Here is a 13,280-nt window from a genome sequence, read left to right as displayed (position 1 = left end):
GGTATTATGTCTCTATTCTCAGTGCTGAATGTTGTCACCCTGGCTCCTGGCTTCCAGAGTGTGAAGATTTGAAGGCACACGTTTCCTCTCGTTTCAGAACAAAAATCAAACCTTCCACCACACCAGAGCCCCTGCGTTATTGCCCCTCCCCCCAACGCTATAATTTTAAAAAAAGAAAAAAAAAAAAAAGAAGAAAAAGCTGACAATCCAAAGATTACACCACGGATCAACTCTTATGAAACCAAAGTGTTGGAAGAAGTATTGAAAGAGGCACTTTGCCAAAATTCAATATGTTTGTTTGCCTCCCCATCACAAACCTGTAACGGTAGACAGCCGGTTGCATCAAGCTGCGCAGAAAACAGACACACAAACAGGAGGGAAGCGGCGCGAGGAAGCAGGTAGCAGGGAGAAGCTTTAATCACGGCTGGGCAGCATTTTCATTTCAAAGGGCGATGAAAACAGCGCCGAAGGCTGCTGGAACTGGTGGCTTTGCAACGGCTGGGCGGCTCCCAGCACACCTGCACATTCTGATTGGTGCCACCTTGCTCTCCCCACCCCTCCGATCTCATTCAGGGACCTGATTGGCTCAGTAAGGTGTGAATTGTGCACCTACTGGTGTTGGTTTGTTATGGTGATGTGGCCCTTTGAGAGCAGCTTGGTTCTTCTTCAGGTTGGTTCTTCTTCTTCTTAGTTGGAATCTGCTCCTCCGAACACTCATTGTGAATGGTGCTCATCCCCCTGGATGCTTTGAGCAGAACTGCAGAAGCACTGAGGCCTGTCTGTGCTGTCGATAGTCAGTTTTCTGGTGTCCTTCAGGATCTTTTTTTTTATTTATTTTGCCGTCACTTCGCACTTCTCCTTCTCATTTAGCCGCTCAGAGTAAACAGTCGTTTCTTTTGACGGTCGCCACCTGGTTGTTCAACCCTTCCTCCTTAACGAGCTGATTCACAGCAGCTTCGCTCTTGACCGGCTTCGGAAAAGATCTTGTTTGAACGCTGCAGGGCAGCCGACGTTTGTCCAACAGAAACCACTCGCGTGAACAGGAAAGCCTCGAGTTGCGCTGAGAAAATGCAACCGCCGCCGCGGAAACCCGCGGTTCCACTGAGTTTTTTCACCCACTCCTGTGCAGACACTTTCTGTTGGCCCTTCACCAGATGGGCACCTGAGATAAATCCTGCAGGATTTGGGAGGCACTCCGTCTGTCGCGCCAGGCTAACCGTGTCATGTACTGAGCCGCCATTTGTTGAGTTCAGCTGCTTCCACATTCTGTCGGGGGTGGAGAAGAGGCCCTACTTTTGCTCTTTTCTGAGGCAATAACTTCAAGTAAATCTGTAAAAGTAAATGTTTGGATCGCAGCGGAGCGCCGGGATCAGAAATTTGTTTGCGGCGGAGTCGATACTCTGTTTGCAATATTGACCCTGGAGCCTCGACGGCGGTGAGATTTTGGCTGCCGCACTTGACCACCTGGCCTCGCTGTCGTTGCCGCGGCTGTCGCGGGAAAACATTCAATTCTCTGCTAAAACGTACACGCTCTATATTTCTGCGTTCGAGTGATCGCACCCTCAAACAGCCAAAGTTGGATTGTGTTTTCCGACTGTTTGCACTAGAAAAGATGCGGCTCGGCTACGACGGAGCGAAGCCTCGTCACATAGAAGCACATTAACAGAGATGGCAATACAACCTCCAAAGCCTGAGAACACATCGGCCAATCACTAAAAGCTGAAATTGGCATACAACACCAAAGAGACAAAGGTTGACGCTGAAATTGCTGAATTCTCACTGTTATGTGGAACGCACAGCTAATGAAAGCAACGAAAGGTCCTCGTCCTCATTGTGCAGGGGAGCAGATGTGCATCGGCCCCGATGCTTGTTTGCAGCACTACACATGATGTTGTCTGCGTGAACCAAGGCTACATTATACAATATATACGTACAATATACAAAAAAAGCGGCGTCAAACAAAAATGGGATTTGCTGGGAGGACAAGTAAGAAAAAATTGTTTCCATGGACACACAAACAAAATAAAGTGAAGTTTTCGCAAAGCCTCCACCTCAGAAGAGTTTTTAAAAAGCTCACTCTTCAGTGACCTAGAAAGAGGTGTGTGGACATGTATATGTGTGTGTGTGCGTGTGTGTGTGTGTGTGTGTGTGTGTGTGTGTGTGGGCGGACGGATGGGGAGGCCTTGTCCACCGACGTCAGAACGGAACCCAAACCTGCCGTCCAATCCTCCCTCAGTTTCCCGTTTGTTTTGAGTTTACGCGACCTTGGTAAGACAACTGGCTCCTCGAGGTCATTTATTGTGTTGCTGCTGCGGCTGCTGCCGCCGCTGCTGCCACTGCGGCTAAAAATATATTAACGGCAAACAGCCAAGAGCTCCACTCGCAGTGCGACTGGGTCTCCCAGAGTCCTGAACCCTTATCACCAAATCCGGCTCCTGGATTTTATGCAATTTTGCGCAGGCAAATGTGCTCTTTTGCTTGCCGCTCTCTGGGGGAAACTCCACATGTGCGTCTGAGAATGGCGGCCAAAGTGGACTTTCATTGTCGCTCGGATGAGGTGAGGGCAGCATTTACATTCCCTTGATCCCCCCGCAACACCTAACTACCCTCTCCCCCCCGACCCCCAGTCCCCTGCGATTCAACCGAGAGGGGTGGGTTGGGGTGGGGGGGGCGGGGGGGGGGGTTGAGTCGCGACCATCCGGCGTGACGTTAAAATCCCACAAACCCGGCGGCGCCACCGCCGCCAACCTTCCCTTCTGATCTGAGCAAACAAACCGTGGCGCCCGATTAAACCCAAATCAAATTAAACCAACTTCAAGTTAATTTATTGCTTTGTTTGTCTTGACGGAGTCGGATTTGACCGGGTGGGGTGGGTGGGTGGGTGGAGGGGCTGGTTAGGGAGTTAAGCCATCGTTTTCCAGGACATTGTTGAACGGAGTCCGGCCGAGCGCGGCGGATGAGAAAAAGAAACAGAAACGCTCGGACAAATTGAATGTTTATCCAGACTTTCCTTTTTTTTCTTTTCAACAGGGGGAGATTTAGTTGCAGCCGAGGGCGGAGCGATTGCGCGGGCTCTCGTCATCTTGTCGATTGTTGAGGAGCGGCCGCCGTGATGCGCCCATCCGTCTCCTACTGTCGCATTAAGTGAGGAGATTAGAGCCGGACGCTTTGTGCGGCGCTTCTTTTGCGCTGTTCTTCTGGCGAGCGTGGAGTCTCTGACCTTGATCGGAGCTCGCTGCGAGTCGGCGGGGGGGGGGGGAGACATCGCCCGTGACGATGTCTGAAAGTGACACCAGGAGTGGGCGCCGTCTTCTAAATAGAGCTGCGGAGAAGAGAAAGCGTGGGGACGGCGGCGATGGCTCTCTTCTTATTTCCCCCGAGTTGAGGGGAAAAGGAGAAGAAAAGCTCGCTGTGCGGTGCAGACGACTTGACCTCGGTGTCCATCAGCCACTTTAGAAAAACTTTATCTGACGGGAGGGAGGGTGGAACAATTTGAAATTGTGAGCATCGGGTGGTATTTTTTAAGTGTCCTTAATTTATTGACATTTTGTTTTGTGTCCCTGTCGATGCTCAATGACGTACTTGAAAAGAAAAACTTTATTTATAACGTTTTGAATGTTTTGAACTTCCTCCCAAGTGAGCCTTTGTTGGGCCGGCCTCCACTCCAACAGTGCAATCACCCACCCGCCTGCACATCGCTTCTTCTCCACGTCTTGTAACATAATAACTGGATTTCTTTGCCTCGGCCGATGCGCCTCGGCTAAATTTAGTCCGGCGCCCTCCGCCTCGGTGGATCCGATCGCCTCGCGTTTCAGTGCGAAAAGTGAAACGGCGATGCCGTTCAGAAAACCCTCAAACCCCTGAAACCAAAGTTCCCCGTTCCTTTACCCCTCCAATCCCCTCCCCAACCCTCAGCCAGGAAAAAAAATAATAGGAATCAGCACCAGAGTGCAGAGGCTAATTGGCCATTTCAGTGGAAGAGAACTCGGCTAATGACGCCGCATTTCCTAACGTGCTGTAATGCAGAATTAGCGATAATTTACTGCTGAGAATGAGTAATAATGCTTGAACATGAAAAAAAAAGAATTACGGGGATAAATGAACTTACAGGAAATAAATGATTGTTATGTTTTATTCATGGCTTTGTTTCCTCGCTGGCGCGCGGATGGTGGGGAACGCAATGCAAACATCCCACGCAGCTCGCGCTCATATACGAGCACCTTCATCCTCCGGTCCCAAGTTGAAGACGCAACAGTGTGGGACCGAGCAGACAGGAGAGGTCAAAGCATGACCTTCACACACACACACACACACACACACACACACACACAAAGCGCACGCCTCGTGTTATGCATCCTTTACCATCTGTTAGTCATCTGCCGCTGCGCGTCACTTCACACGTTCCCCCTCCTCTTAGTGTGAGGGAAGATAAACAGGGAGGTGAAAAAAATCGCCCCGACTGTCTGCAAAAGTGAATTCCACTTATTTGCCTGCTAATTTAGTCAATTCTCCTGGGAACAAGCAGAGGGCGACGTTGGGTCGGAACGAAAGACGGCGTTCGCGGAGGGAGAGCGAGCCGTCATCGGGGGAATTTATTTTTCGACCATGAAAATCATTTCGTGACAAGGCGTTGTCCCAGGAAGGAGATTAATTTGTACCCGGGATGGAACGACTTGGTCCTGATGTATGTCAGCGTCACTCTGTTCTGTCAGCGCTTGTGCATCGGGCGTTGTTTCTCCCGCGACGACTTTATTTTCGCCCTTGAAATCACCGGCCGTGGACGAGATGATTAAAAGTCCAGGGAGGGGCCTCACGTCGCCTTTGCGTGACAGCTTGGATCGCTCACGTTTCAACTCTGAAATCTCACTTATCCGTCTTGCCAACGTCCGATAGGCTGCGTGCTTCTCGGTCGGCCCCCAAAATGTTATGCCGTCGCATTCCGTAAACAGCCGACTGCATTTAAGGAGGTGGGAGGCAGGAAGGTCAGGCCGTGATGAAAGCAAAGACTTCCAAGTTCCACACTGCTTTGAAACACGCACGCACACACGCACGCACACACACACACACACACACACACACACACACGCTGAAGACCAGGAAGAAGAAGTTACTATGAGGCGTAAACAATGGCTGCGGCTAAAGAGATTAGCATTGGATGCTGCATCAGTCCTGGTCAACATTTCCATAATGGAAAACAACGAGAAAGCAAACAACACTTGCAGGCCCCTCTTGTTTTTGGCAGGAGTTACTTTAAATGGTAGCGGCAGAAAACAAGGCTCGCCACAGGGAGGCGCTGCCCCCTTGAACCGATGGTACGCCTCGAGCTGCCGCAGATCCCAGTGAGAAGAAGACTATAGCTAGCTGAACTTTGTGCTGAAAAAACAAAAAAAAACAAAACACCAACTGTAACTGCTGATTCATTAACATAATTTATTGACGTGTTTTTCTGAGCTTCTCCGGCCAAAAAGATTTCACAAACTGATCCGCAGGTGGGATTAATTATACACATCCACAGCAGAGCGGGCGGGCCCGTCCCACCAGAGGGAGTCCCGCATCAGCGCTAACCATGCGTGAACAAGCAGAAACTAATTGTCCAAAATATCACCCCTAAAATTAAACCAAAATGCTGGAAAAATTCATTCAAATGAAATAAAAATATAATTAAACACGCCGGCCCCTGTTATTCGGTAACATGCTTCATTTTGCCAAAAGAAAAGTGAAATGAACGTTTGATTTGACAAATAATTCATCGGCCAGCCGCGTGGCACACGGCTGAGTGCATCAGAGGCGCAGGGGAAGCGACTGCTGGAGTTCAAAGTGAGGATGTGGAGGGAGGACGATTGAAGTGACTGCTGCGATTCACAAAACTGCCGCCGACCTGCCGGGATTTTCGCCACACTGGCAACCCACCCGCAGGGTTTACAGAGAACCATCCCGAAAAATAAAAGAGCAAATATCCAGGGGTCAGAGGTCAGGATGAGCCGGGCGGGCGAGTGAGCGGGCGGGCGAGCTCGATCGGCTCAAAAAGGAAAAGCGGTGTCGGGGAGTCGCCGGGCGACGTGGACGCCGAGCGTTCAGCGGGTGACCTTGTCGCCGCCGCCGCCGCCGCTGACGAGCCTGATGTGACATTTTGAGTGTCTTTGGATTAGTGGCTGAATGGGAGTTCAATCACAGCATCATTAATGGCGCTGGAGTGGGGCCAGCCATTCATGACACCCTGCTTTATGGCTTTCTGAATCTCAAGCACCGAAATGAGAAGGTTGTAGATATTTAATTTATTTATTTTTTTTGCGCAGCACTATTTCTTGAGGGGGGGGGGGTTGCTTTGATTAATGGCTTTTTTTTCTTTCTTTTTTTCCCTCCCCTACAAGAAGCCATCGAGGTGATCTAAAGAAATAATCTTCCCCTTGTGTTTTTGAGGACCCTCAGCTTTGAGAGAAGGTGGAACCCCCCCCCCACCCCACCCCACCATACCCCCCCACCACACCCCCCACCCCCGACCCAGTCAATTAGCCAGCTCTTTAGTATTTATGAGCTTTGTCAGCAACGGTGCTTTAAAGCAGTCGTTTTGCTCTCTTCTGTTTTCGTTCCTTTAACGGGGTGAAATATGTTACCGCAGACCCCGACTGCTTTGCTCTTTGTTTTGTATTTGTTTTTTGAACTGCAGCTGCATTCAAATCCAGCGGCCGGGCCGGCGAGTTGTGCGGCACTGAGTCGGGACGGGATGGGGTTGGTCAGCGTTCGATCGAGGCCGGATCAAAAAGTCGACCCCGCAGGGTTAATAAGAGCCGCTTCTATCAAAATGCAGATTTGTTTGCCGCTCCGCTGATCAGCGCCACCTGCTTGTCCCGGCGCGTGCCGTCGCAATTGCCGTTGTGTTTATTTTCTAACTTGTCGTCCCTTCTTCCCACGGTTTGTAATTATACTCCGCGGCACAAGGGCCGGCACAGCACGGCGCCACTCGGCGTGTTGGGTTTGTAAACGACATGGGCGAAAAAGGAAAAGAGCTTTTTCTCTGGATCCGTTCGCCCCGTCTCGACGGGAGCCTTGACTCCGTCTGCTGCAAGGTGGTGCTGCTGGGTAACCCAAAGGAATGCAGAGTCTGTTTTGCAAAGGGGTATTTGTTTAGTTCTGGTGGGCAACCTTTAAATTTTAAGCTCCGTCTGACTGGAACGACCTGTGGCGTTTCAAAGGGGGCGGGGCTTAGCCAGGAATAAAGCGTCTGTCTGAGTCTGTGCGAGCGCCTTTATGTTGTTTTCCTTTTACTTCTTGGCCTGTTTTTTTTTTTTTTTTTTTGCTTTTTGCGCTTGCATGTTTGTGCAAAGGCCGCCTTTAAAAACAAGGCCCTTCTTCATGGGAGAGGGAGGGAGGGTGGGGTTGAGGGAGGCGGGGGGCAGCCGGGGGGGCGGCTTCCATCACGTCGCAGTGACAGCGGCGCGGGAAAGATTGCGACGGCAGAGCGAGGGAGGAGGATACTTTGCGCAATGATATTTATCCAGTTCTGGCGGCGCTTCAGCCAACAAAAGCAATTTACACTCATATTGATCACAGCCTCGTTTTTTATTAGTCAACAAAATCTGTTTAAATCAGCTCAGGATTTCTCCTCTCTCTCTCTCTCTCTCTCTCTCCCTCTCTCTCTCTCTCGCTCTCTCTCTCTCCCTCGGGAGCTCCGGTTCATTGGCTAATTCAGACTTTGCGAGTCGTCGAAAGCGTCGCTTGCCGTTTTCGCATTTCGTTTGAACTCTGTGCCTCCCGTCACTCACCAGGCGCCACGAGATTGTTTTTTTCTCTTCTTTTCTTTTTCTTTATTCAAAGCCCCCTTCGAGGAACCGTCTCGCTAAGTAAAAATAACTGCATCCCTTCAAAAGCTTTACTTGACTGGCGGCAGCCGGCCGCAGCCTGGGAGCCTGGCCGCCGCGCCGCCAGCGTTAGCGCCAATTAAACTCCCGCCACCGCGCTGTCACTCGCCGCGCCCTGCGACGCATGAGTGAGAACACACCACCCCCCCCACGTCCCCTCCTCCATCCACCCTCCCGGCCCCTTACCTTCAAGTCTCATCTGTTGCACATCAAAATGGCACCGGACGGCATGCACTTCCTGACATTTCGCGAGGGCCAATCGATCGCAATTTAATCAGGCCGGGCTAGCAGCTAGCGTTGGCGCTATCAGCTGCGCCGGTACTGGCTTCTAGCGACCCCCCCCTCCCCCCTCCCGCCGGCGGCAGCGGCAGCGGCAAGAGACACAAGGCGTCCGCCGCAATATCGAAGTCAAACAGTGTGAAAGTCTGATAGCAGGAAGGGACGGTCGCAGACGGTCGGTGGTGCAGGGGGTTACTGGGACGGGACAGGCAGCAGCGGCAGCACCATTGATAATGATAATCACAGATTTGGATGTTCCTTTGAAAGCGTATTTCCATTCAATTTGCACGCTATTAAATTTATTGTCTATTTTGAACACTCATTACTCCCTTTCTCCCTCCCCGCTCTTCTCCAACCACCCCCCCCCACCCCACCGCCCCCGCCGCTCGCTCGCCCGCCCGCCTGTCTGCGCTCGTCTTTCTCCTCCTTCCTTTCTCGTCCCCTCTGGTGGTAAGTGCAATAATTATCCCATTATTCTTTGAAGCCGGCGTGTAAAGAAAGAAAGAAAGAAAGAAAGAAAGAAAAACTCTCCCTCACCCCCCCACCCAAACCAAAAAAGAAGAAAAAAAAAAAAAAACAGTCCCCAAACATATGAATACTCGCTCCCTTTTAAGAGTTGCGGGTCCAGCGAGGGAGCCCCACAGCGGATCCTCCTCTCTTTGAAATTCTAACAGGTCAAAATGAGCCCCGGAAGAACTTTGTTTCAAGGAAGACAAAGCCCCCCCCCCGCCCAATCCCCCCCACACCCACCCACCCCGGAAGCGTCTACGTTTTTACACACCACTCTTTTGTCCACTTTTTTGTTCTCTGCTCAGGAAAACAGTGCGGCGAGGCCACAATTCAACTCACTCACATTATCTCCGAGCACCTATTGAATCCTCATTACACAAGTGATCCAGCTGGGGTTTTTTTTTTTTTGTTGTTGTTTTTTCCATTTTCCACTCCAGAGACACGTGGCCGCCTCAAGGTAACCATTGCGTCGGAGGCGTGCCAGCAGCTTCTGGTGGTGCATGTGCACATGCCCCCACTTCTTCCCCCAACTAACCCCCCGCCCCCCACCCCCCTCCTCGAAAATTGCTCAACAACTTAATCAGCGCTGTTAAGAAGAAAATGTTTGCATCTATTTCGGGAAGACCTTGACTCGCATCGCCTGGTGCAGATTCACACGTGCGCAGGCCCAGACAGGCGCAGGTTATTATCCCCTCATGCTTTGAATTTGCAATTAAGTATGCAGCGCAGGCCGCCGCCGCCGCCGCCTCGTGCAGAATGAACTGAGAGGCAAAGACAGAAAGAAGGGGAGAAAAAATAAAGAAAACCGAGAGCGTCGCCTCCCCTTTTGCCTCGGCGCATCCAAAATGAAATCTGGAGCGGCGGGCGAGACACCTGAGCCGTTAGGTGAGGAGGGGTGAAGTGGGTGGGGGGGGTTAACATTTTAAAACATGCACCGGCGCATTAATTGAGTGGGGGGGCATTAAAGAAACGACAGTGATGTACAACTATTGAGTCCCCCGCCTGCCACCAGGCATTAACCCGCTGCTGCTGCCGCTGCTGCTGCCGCTGCCGCCCGAGGCTCTACAAATATGAACCCCGAAAGAATGAACGAATGCAAGACGGCCCCTGTTTGATTTGCTGGACGGACGAGTCTGATAAAACCGTGAGGGAAATACTCATACGACTCATAGTCATACTCCCCCCCCCCCCCCCCCCCCACACACACACACACACACACACACCCCACCCTCCTCCACCACGTGCCATCGTGTTGGCCGGAGCTCTTCTCTTCCACTTCCTCTCACAGCGGAGGGCAACCGCATGGGAGCGGGGGAGGGGAGGTGATGGTCAGTGGGAATGATCACCGCCAGTGCGGAACGGGGACATGAACGCAGCAGCAGCAGCAAGAGCAGCAGCAGCGGTAACAGCGGCAGAAGCAACACGTGTCGATATGGGAAAAAATAAATAAAAAAGCCGCAAAAACTCTTTGAAAATTCGAAAATACGAAAATGTCAGGCAGACGTGGCGCAGCCAGCGCTCACAAGTACACACTGTGGGAGCTAATTGCCCTCGTGTAGATGCACGCGTGACATGGCACCACCCCCCCGCTCCTCAGGAATACATTCGAATGATACAGCGAAGGCTGCATCGCGTGCATCAGGACGTTCATTGGGCGCAACCGGGGCTGCAAATAATCACCCAAAACATGTGAGCAGGGCCTGTCATTAAAGGCACCGTGTGTGCGTTACCGTGGCAACATCACAGAGGGTCTCCTCTTTTTTCTCTCTCTCTCTCTCTTTTTAATGCCGCCGCCGTTGCGAACAATCAGCGTTGCACCCAATCCACCCGCCCCCCCGCACCACCCTCCTCCTCTCCTCCTGAGAATTAAAGGCGCGTCGCTAAATAAAGCTCAAGTACCCCACTTCCACACGATCACAACCCACTGTTTGTCTCCTCTCTGCGGGGAATTCTGTAACAACCTGTTTCATGGGGGGGGGGGTTGGTAAAGTGTCACTCCACGGCTGGAAAAGCAAGCGGCCCTCGTTATTCGTAATGAATTTTGGGGGGGCAATTACGACAAAAAAACTAAATAAAAGTTGCAATGTGTGGCTGCATTGCTTTGATTTGACAGCATGGTTCCCTCTCTGTTGGTTTTAGCCTCTTGAATCGTATTTTTTGAGGTGGCCTTCGTTTTTAAAAAAAAAAAAATATCCCAAAATGGAAAACTGACAAAGTCCAACTCCTCGCGCAGTTACTTTCCTGTTTTGCTCGGCAACGACCTCTCTGACCAAGGTAATTACCTCGGCTCTTCAGTCATCGCAGACAAGAGATTAAAAAAAAAAAAAAAAAAAAAAGGGAACATAAAAATCCACCTGAGATATTCCTGCATCAAGATCAGACGTGCGATATTTTTCTTTATTGTGCGTTCCTCGGCGAGCTCGGGCGCATTTATTGTTTTCCTCAGCCACCTCCTCTCTCTCTCTCTTTTTGTTTGTGTGTTTACTTTGCTCGCCGGGCCTCATTTTTGATTTGTCAGCCAGTGGAAAGATGGCTTTGGTTCACCTCGGGAGAAGAAGAAGAAGAAGAAGAAGAAGAAGAAGAAGAGTGTAGCCAGTCAGCCATCGAGACCTGAGATAAGCTACAAGTAGTATTTAATTAGCGGAGCAGGGATGCCCTCCCTGGTATCTAGCAACACATGCAGACGCCACACAGCAATTGACCTCGGCGGTCATGTCGAGACTTTATCTTGCTCTCATCAGCCCAGAGCAGCGGTCGTGTGGGGAGAGACAGTAAATAGCTGCACTTTCAGGCCATTTCCAGCCGATGGCTCGCAGGCTCTTTTTTTTTTTTTCCTTAGGGTTGTGGGGGGTTATTTTCAGCCAGCCCCATCTTTGAGCCCCTCCCCCCTCCATAATGTTTATTATTATTATTTCCTCCCGCTCCAGCGTTACCAGCTATTGTCTCCCGCCACAATTAGCTTTTAGCGAAACAAACACATGCGAGGGGAGGAAAGAAGAAGAAGAAGAAGAAAAAAAAAAAAAACAGCAGCAGCATAGCACAGAACGCTCCCTGCAATCTAGAGAGGGCTTAGAGAGTCTCTCTGTGAGAATAATGCGTTACTTATGAAGAATAAGGCCATTAGCTTTCCAACAAAACATGGAGATTTGCATAAAAACATTTCATCATCTGAACTGCGCTTGGCGCCGGTCCATCAGCGAGCGCGGGGCACAAAGTGAGTGGAGCGAGCGAGTCTGTGTATCTTATTTATTTATTTATTTGATCTTTTTATTTATTTTTTTTGACACGTTCGGCACTAAAGTTATTTCCGTGTTTATTCCAGCTGCAAAGCCTTAAACGAGCATAAACAGAGAGAGGAACGACAAAGACACCGGCACAAAAGGGGAAAGAGGGATGAGAGTTCTTTCCTGAGGCTGCAGCGACACCCTCAGGCAGGAAGTAAAAGCGCGTGGTAATTTTGACGAGGATAATTGGCATTTCAATGTAATTTGTCCGGGGAGGAACAGGCAGTGTGAATTAAAAATAGAGAGGGATTCTACAAAGAAGCCATGTTAGATTGAATTATAGACACAACGCGCAGTTAACCAGCAGGAACGTGATTAGTTGACCAAGAAGTGTATTTCCGGAACCCCCCCAAAAAAACAAAAAAACAATACTGCTGCAGATTCGCTCAATTTGTACCTTAATCAAATTGAAAAGAAAAATAAAACATTCAAATGTAATGAGATTGGGGGGGGGGGGGTTAATATCCGCTACATACTCACATGGAGATTATAATGGACCGTGTAACAATGGATCTATAAATTGATTAAGTTATGCTCTTGTTGATGTATATTGAAAAACAAAATAATGGTTCGGGCCATTTAAGCAATTAAGTGTGGAGTAGAACAGAATAATGTTCTTATTGGATTCACAGTGTGATAAATGTCGATTTACACTCAGGATTAAGTTGCAGGGGTTGTTTTTTTCCCAGCTGAAAGGATCAAAAACGTCTTTGTTCGTCCACCTTTATTTATTTATTCATTTTAGCACACAGACTTGCTGGTGTGAGACTGCAGGGCAACATTCTGTCTCAGCTTCTCTATGGACCACAACTAGTACCAATTGATTTTTTTGTTGTTGTTGTTGTTGTTGTTGTTTCTTATTTGTTGTCTTCACTTCACCCTCTGCTGCAGATTTTCTTCAGGTCACATCTGAAAAGTCAACAAGTTATAGACAAACTGGTGCCGTTGCCAGTTCTGCAGAATAACAATAACTTTCTTTGGCCCGAGCCGCCATACAGACTCATCACAAAACACACAGGCTGAGCTTCTGCTGCTGCCATGTCTTCATCACAGAGACAGAGCTTTTATAATAGGAATGAATAAATCATTTGAATGAATGAGTCAAGATTTGATGAAAAATGCATTCGTATTCCAGCAACGATCTCTCCCGCCCCTTTATTTTTTTCGCAGCCAGAGAAGAACTCATTTATTTTTGCATTGCAAATGTAGCTGCATCTGAGGGCTGGCTCCATTAATCTCGTTCCACCCTCTGCTACAGTCCTCTCGGCAGGCTTTCATCTCCCTCTTCTTTTGTATTTTGTAATTGTTACCAACAGGTGGAGCCATTGTAGCTAATAAAAACAAAGGA

This window comes from Nelusetta ayraudi, unplaced genomic scaffold, assembly GCF_046127955.1.
Source record: "Nelusetta ayraudi isolate G7.1 ecotype Tasmania unplaced genomic scaffold, CSIRO-AGI_Nayr_v1 ptg000060l, whole genome shotgun sequence".
Classification (NCBI taxonomy): Eukaryota; Metazoa; Chordata; class Actinopteri; order Tetraodontiformes; family Monacanthidae; genus Nelusetta; species Nelusetta ayraudi.
Note: the sequence above shows the minus strand (reverse complement) of the source record.